The 6,471-nt window shown below is 35.7% G+C and overlaps 1 long non-coding RNA gene across 1 annotated transcript; it reads left to right on the top strand.

Annotated features, from left to right (window-relative positions):
• The first annotated feature begins 568 nt into the window (after positions 1 to 568).
• LOC135151636 (uncharacterized) lies at positions 569 to 1,007 on the top strand. Its single transcript, XR_010290411.1, has 3 exons — positions 569 to 636; positions 741 to 807; positions 909 to 1,007. It is a non-coding gene; the product is annotated as an uncharacterized LOC135151636 (long non-coding RNA).
• Positions 1,008 to 6,471: the final 5,464 nt, after the last annotated feature.

The following is a 6,471-nucleotide window of genomic DNA, read 5'->3' as shown; positions in this document are numbered from 1 at the left end:
GCAAATATAAAGTTCTGTACAAACATGCGTCCACATTTATGAAAGCGACCGGGGCTTCTATACAAATTCCATGTGACGCTGATGTATTTGGAGCTGTGAAAACAATATTTGTTTTGCAAGAGAATTTGATCTCGTTGTTGGAGTTTGACATGATCGGACAATCTGTGGTTGGTGCATATATGGCGTAAGTAATTTTTTCATATTTGTTTATTCTTTGCACTTTGCATATTCGACAACCATATTGTCCAATCTGAATTATTTTCATTTTCGATATGATGTAGGTACTTGCATCATTTATGTTATAAGGACCGGAAGAAGGATGACGCGCTCTTGTTTGGCTTTTTGGATCCTGCATCCACATATACCCTCAATAAAGAATTTCAAAATGCTGTGGTCAAACGGTTGATGGATAATTATTATCGACTATATCTCATGCCACATAATCAAATGTACGTATATTTGTTGTTGTTATATTTTAATTTTTAGTCTAAATATTTAAATTCTGACTTAGTTTGTATTTTATAATAAAAACAGGGCCCATTGGATTTTGGTTGTAATTTGGGATGACGATCTCTATATTCTGAATCCTTTGCCACACAACACCCGTTTTCCAGATTTGGAACGAGGACTAATAGAGTAATTTTAGATTTTTCTGCTTGCTAGTTGAGCAATTCAATATGTATTGGCAAGTTATCATGCTCAAAGTGGATACTCATACAGTGCATGATATCTTTTTGTAGTGCATTGGCAAGTTACCATGCTCAAAGTGGAAGGGCAAAGAGAACTCCCAAAGTAGTCTATCTTATGGTAAGTCATGCATCTGCATTATAATATTTCATTTTATTTATTTTAATTTCTATGGATGACCTTATTAATATATTTGTATCACTACGATTGCTCAAATTAAGGGATCGCCTAAGCAACCAGGGGGAACTGAATGTGGGTATACGGTCCTTAGATATATGAGAGACATTGTTATGGACAAAGAAATGTCTTTCATGACCAAGGTGCATATTTATTTTAATAGCCTTGCATGCAGGTTGATTTATTTAAAATGAAAATATATTATTAAACTTCTAATTAAAATTATATTATTTCTTTTCAGTGGGCAGTCAGGTCTCGAAACTGTTACACAGAGGAGGAGCTAGATGAGGTCCGTATGGAGGCTCTCGAATTTATTGAGGACAAGATGTAGTTTGAATTTCTTTTGTTGAATGGTAATTAATTAAATTGGTATATATAGGAGCTGTTGTGTGGATGTTGCATGTCAGCTCTAGCACTTTGTAGTTCGGGAATTGCTTTAACGTTGTTGGTTGGGGATCGAGTTGGTATATATTTTGGATGCGTACGTACTGCTGAATTTTACTTGTTGGTTGGGAAGTTAGTAATTGGCAATGAAAGTGAATTTCAGTACGTACATTGGTTATATTTTTTGTGTCTGCAATTTTAGATTTATTGTTCTTCTGGTTAGTTTTGTTTGTTGTGGTATTAACAAGAAGATTGTGCTTTCAGTTTTGGCAAGAGTGTGCTTTTAGTTTTTGGCAAGAGTGTGCTTTTAGTTTTTGGCAAGAGTGTAGAAGCTGCATATGCATGGTATAATTTTTGTTTCAAAAATGTATATGACAATTACATCACTAAGTTCACATATAACCGATGTCAAATGAGTTTATAGACATCACATTTTTCCTTGTATCTGATGTTGAAACGAACACTTACATTACAATATCAAATTAAACCGATGTTTTTTAAACTAAAGACATTATGTGTATGTTACAAACCGATGTTAAAAAAATGTTTAATATTAAAAAAATTAAAAAAATCGATGTCTGAAAACTTTATTAAATCAGTTTTAATCTTTAAGACGATGTCTTATAAACCTTTAATATCAAAGAGTTGTAACAAACCGATGTTAGAAAATTCTTTTACATCAGCTCCTTAACTTAATGACCGTGTTAAAACTCTATTTTCTAGTACTAAAGATGCCATTTTACATCCATTTTTATACTAAAAACGGTGTTAAAAAGTACTTTTACACCGGTTAATATACAAAAAGCGAAATTGAATACACCATTAACATCGTATAGTATACAAAGTGCGGTGTTGAATACCTGATCTACATCAGTCCTTAAATAAGAATCGATGTTAAAACAGTCGTTAACATCGTCTAATATACAAAGGGCGATGTTGAATAGAGGATTTACATCATTCCTTAAACAAGAATCGATGTTAAAAACATCATTGACATCGGTCCTGTTTTCCTTATGATGTCTAATCTAGTTTTTACATCAATTTTTTTTAAAAAACGATGCATATGGTTTATATTGCCCTCTGATGTATGTGTTCAAAGGGTGCCAAATCTTGTAATAAATCATTATTCATGTTGTAATCAAGCAATATATTGGTAATATTTCAGCAAAAGACATCAAATTTTTTTAGAAAACTGATGTCTGAACATGATATTTACATCGGGTTAGGACTGATGTCTATATACCATACATATAACATCGCACGCGAAGACATCGGTCGGATTTTCAAAAGACATCGGCGTTTGACCGGTGTCTAATGCATTATTTGTAGTAGTGTTGTAGGAATCCTTTGTTGCTAAGCAAAACATGTGGTACCTCGATAGTGGATGTTAAAGGCATATGACCGGGAACAAGTCTCTCTTGAATGAAATTAAAAAGGTAACCGCTGTAGTCGTCACTTTTGGAGATAGCAGCAAAGGTAATATTATTGGCATTGGAAATATAGGAAATGAACATTTTAAGATTGCCAATGTACAATTAGTTACGGGATTGAAATACAATCTCCTCTCGATAAGTCAACTATGTGACAATGGCTACAAGGTGATTTTCTATCCATCACACTGTTCAATTCTAAATAAGGATGGAAAATTGTTAGGTCCAATCAGACGTAGAAGGGGGGGTTGAATACGTCGTACCAATTTCTTCGATTTAATTTAATTGCGGATAATCTTGTTTCAGTCCATGTTAAATCAATCGTAAATAAATAACTCCAGCAAGTCGGGGAATATTCTTATATTAGAAATAATCCTCGGGTGCTACAAATTCCAACACAAGTGTCGGCTGCAGAGACTACAATCACTCTATTACAAACTCTCGATAAAAACGATCTTCTAATTTAACTCTCGAGAATGTGTATAGTGTGTGCACTTTACAAAGTGTGTAGTTATTTTCAAATGAAAACATCAAGCTCTATTTATAGGCTTTCCAACAACTAACCATGGTTAACGAGTTCGTCCTGGACGACTTGAGTTTGTCCTGGACGGATTCGATTTACAAAAATAAATCTAACTCCAAAGGTATTCAAGAAGTGGCGCCACTTTCATATACACATATATAAACATATATATATATATATATATATATATATATATATATATATATATATATGAAAGTTGCGCCCAAGTGCATCCATTCTTCACTGGAGGTCAACTGGTCAAACCCTGCGCCTATACAGTGTCCTCCTGTAGCGTACTTAGAAATTATTTGATAGTGTATGAGAGTTGCGCTGAGTAGATAACAGGAGGCGCAACATTTGACTTTTGGTCAAATGTTGCGCTACCACATACTGTACAGGTGAAGCACTTAGCTGTTTTTCCAAAGGGAAAACTAAGCGCAAGTATTGACTTAGTCAAACTTGGCGCTTGTTCACCCTTCACACTGTGTACACAAAGATTATATACTTAGAAAACATTCTAAGTGGTGGACAAAGTGTAGAGGCGCAAACTTTGACCGGGTCAAAGTTTGCGCTTCAGTTGAAACAGCCGCATAGTTAGTACTTAGTCATTTTTTCCTTTGGACTCTCATTGGCACCATTATATATATATATATTATTAATTGTTTATTTAATTACTTGAATTATTTATATTCAGGTAATTCACAATTAATATATATGTATATATATATAATAATGAGTTCTTTGGCATCATATTCTGGAGTAGCTCGATTGACTTGATCAATTAATTCGTTGATCGAATCCACTGAATACTTTCGTACGTCCTGACGTCCTGTGCACTGGTCTGGTTCACAAACGACTCGAACTGAAATAATTCTTTGAATCCTTTGCTTGATAATATACTTGATCAGTCATTCCGGGTTAGATGTTGCTTCGATAAATTTGATTATAAATAATCAAATTAAATATACTGGAATCTTCTGGTCTTTGATACTTGATCTTCAGGCAATCTTGATAGCAGACACATTGAACTTTATTCTTCACTGAGGCTTGAACATATTAATGAACTTCTTTCAGTGGACGGATGCTCATCTCAGATATCTTGATTGTCTTTGTCTGTTTGTATCGAATCTCCAACCTGTAGATTCCTGTAATATACTTACGTATTGTTTCCTGTCTTTTGTTGTGTTGAGTTATCGTAATTACATTTACGTTACATTATGCTTTACAATCTTCCCCTATTTGATTGTTAGAGTTCGACAAGCAAATCCTTTAAGAGGATAACTCAACTGACACAATGAAAAAGCATACTATTTTTAAATAGGAAATAATTCTAAGTACAGTCTGGATTATATCTTACATTTTCCAGAAATCAAAAGTAAATACAAGCAGCCATTGTTCCTCTAGCCTGAACTAATCTCTCCTTGGTTTCTTGGCTCTTGCATTAATCAGCTTCTGCTCTGCTTTTCTCTTTGCAGCTTCCTCCTCTTTCTTCTGAGTGAGCTTGCTCTCAATTTCTTCAATCCTAGCAGTGATGGTACTCAGTGCCACTTGCTCCAGTGTGTTCTCAGGTGGAGGTTGCTCTAGATTCTTCTTCATCTTATCTAATGTCTGGACATGAACCATTTTCTTCAACTTCTTAAAGGTGACATTCATCTCCATTCCTTCAATTTTCATGATTATTCTTGATGGATGAGCACGAACCCTTGAAGTGTTATGGACAGTCTCTACAGCTTTTCTTATTTCTAGAAGATCAATCAAATCTTTGAGCACACTCTTGTCTTCTTTCACAACTGATAACTTGACAGCAGCAACAGCACGAATAATTCTTTTGGAAGAGAATTTTCCAATTTCTGTCAGTGGTATAGCAATGGCCTCAGAGTCTTTCTTCTTCTTGAATATCACAGAAGTAGGATTGTAGGTTACAACAGGTGCTTTTGGATTTTCAGGAATTTCAGGATTGAGTGGAGGCAGTGGATATGGTGGTTGACGATTGATTGCTGATAAGTCTAAGTCTCTCAGAGCAGCAAAGTTCAGACGATAGGCATATAGCAATTCTGCAGTTAGTCTTCCCTTGCTAGTCCTTGAGCACTTCTCCCTGACTTGAGTTTCCAGATATTTCAGTATACGAGGATTGTATGTTGACAATGCTTCATCAGTGAGTCCAATACTCTGAATCGTACCATCCTTGAAATACTTGATAACTGAAGGTTTGTCATGAATTTCAACTCCAATATCAGTGATCCATTCTTCCACCATATCTCTGAATACTTCATTATGCTTTCTGCCGGTTGAGATGATCTTATTTCTTACCACAAACAGCTCAGTTAAAGATAGATCTCTGAGAAACTGACTTGACACATACTTGAGTCCATGGCCTTCTCTTTGTAGCTCAAATGACATGTTTACCATCCATCCTCTTCTGGGAAGCACAGCAACAGACACAGTAGAAATGATATCATTTAACACCTCGTGATAATCATGTAAGTCCTTGTAATTGTTCCTGAAGGAGTCAAAGATATCTTTCACTTCGTCATCATTGTTTTCTTGAGTGACCTCTGGAAAATCAAACACAGATCTAGCAATGTCCCATTCAGCTCCATCTTTATGTAAGTTGGCAAGTCTCCTTTCCCTTCGAATTCGTCTTTGATTTTCTAACTTCTCCCTTGCTCTCCTTTGCTCAGCATAATCCTTAGAAACCTCAGCAATGTCTTGTGGATTTGCAATTTCAAATTCTTGAGGAGGGAAGATGTCATTGTGATATGCAAGTTCATCAGCAAAGACTTCATTGTCTGGGATTTCTCCTTCTTCCAGATCATCATTCTCAGCACCAACCATCCTTATTATTCTATCATCAACAAACTCAGGAATGTATTCATCATGACTGTAACTGAATTGATGTTTAAGAGCAGAATCAATCAGTTCTTCAGACACCCCTGTGATCACCCTTTTCCCTTTTGCTTTTTCTGCTGCTCTCTCCCCCTCAGTTGAGTAATCCTCTCTGGAAGTTTGAGATGCCAGCAATTTAGCTTCAAGTGCAGCCAACCTTTGTTCCATTGTTGATTTGATTTCCACTAATTCCTCCCGTAGAACAAGATTCTCAGCTTCAAGATGTTGAACTTTGAATTTCAGAGCTTCAAATTCTGTCACAGATACAGTTGGAATAGCATATTCAATTGTAGGTGGGGCTGTTGGGTTCTCACGTGTTCGTTCTGTAGGTGTTTCTCTCGTTTCACTCAAAGCTAGAACACTCAGTGAGGCAGAGGGTTTCTG

Source organism: Daucus carota, chromosome 3 (assembly GCF_001625215.2).
Source record: "Daucus carota subsp. sativus chromosome 3, DH1 v3.0, whole genome shotgun sequence".
NCBI lineage: Eukaryota > Viridiplantae > Streptophyta > Magnoliopsida > Apiales > Apiaceae > Daucus > Daucus carota.
This window is presented reverse-complemented; position numbering and strand designations above follow the sequence as displayed.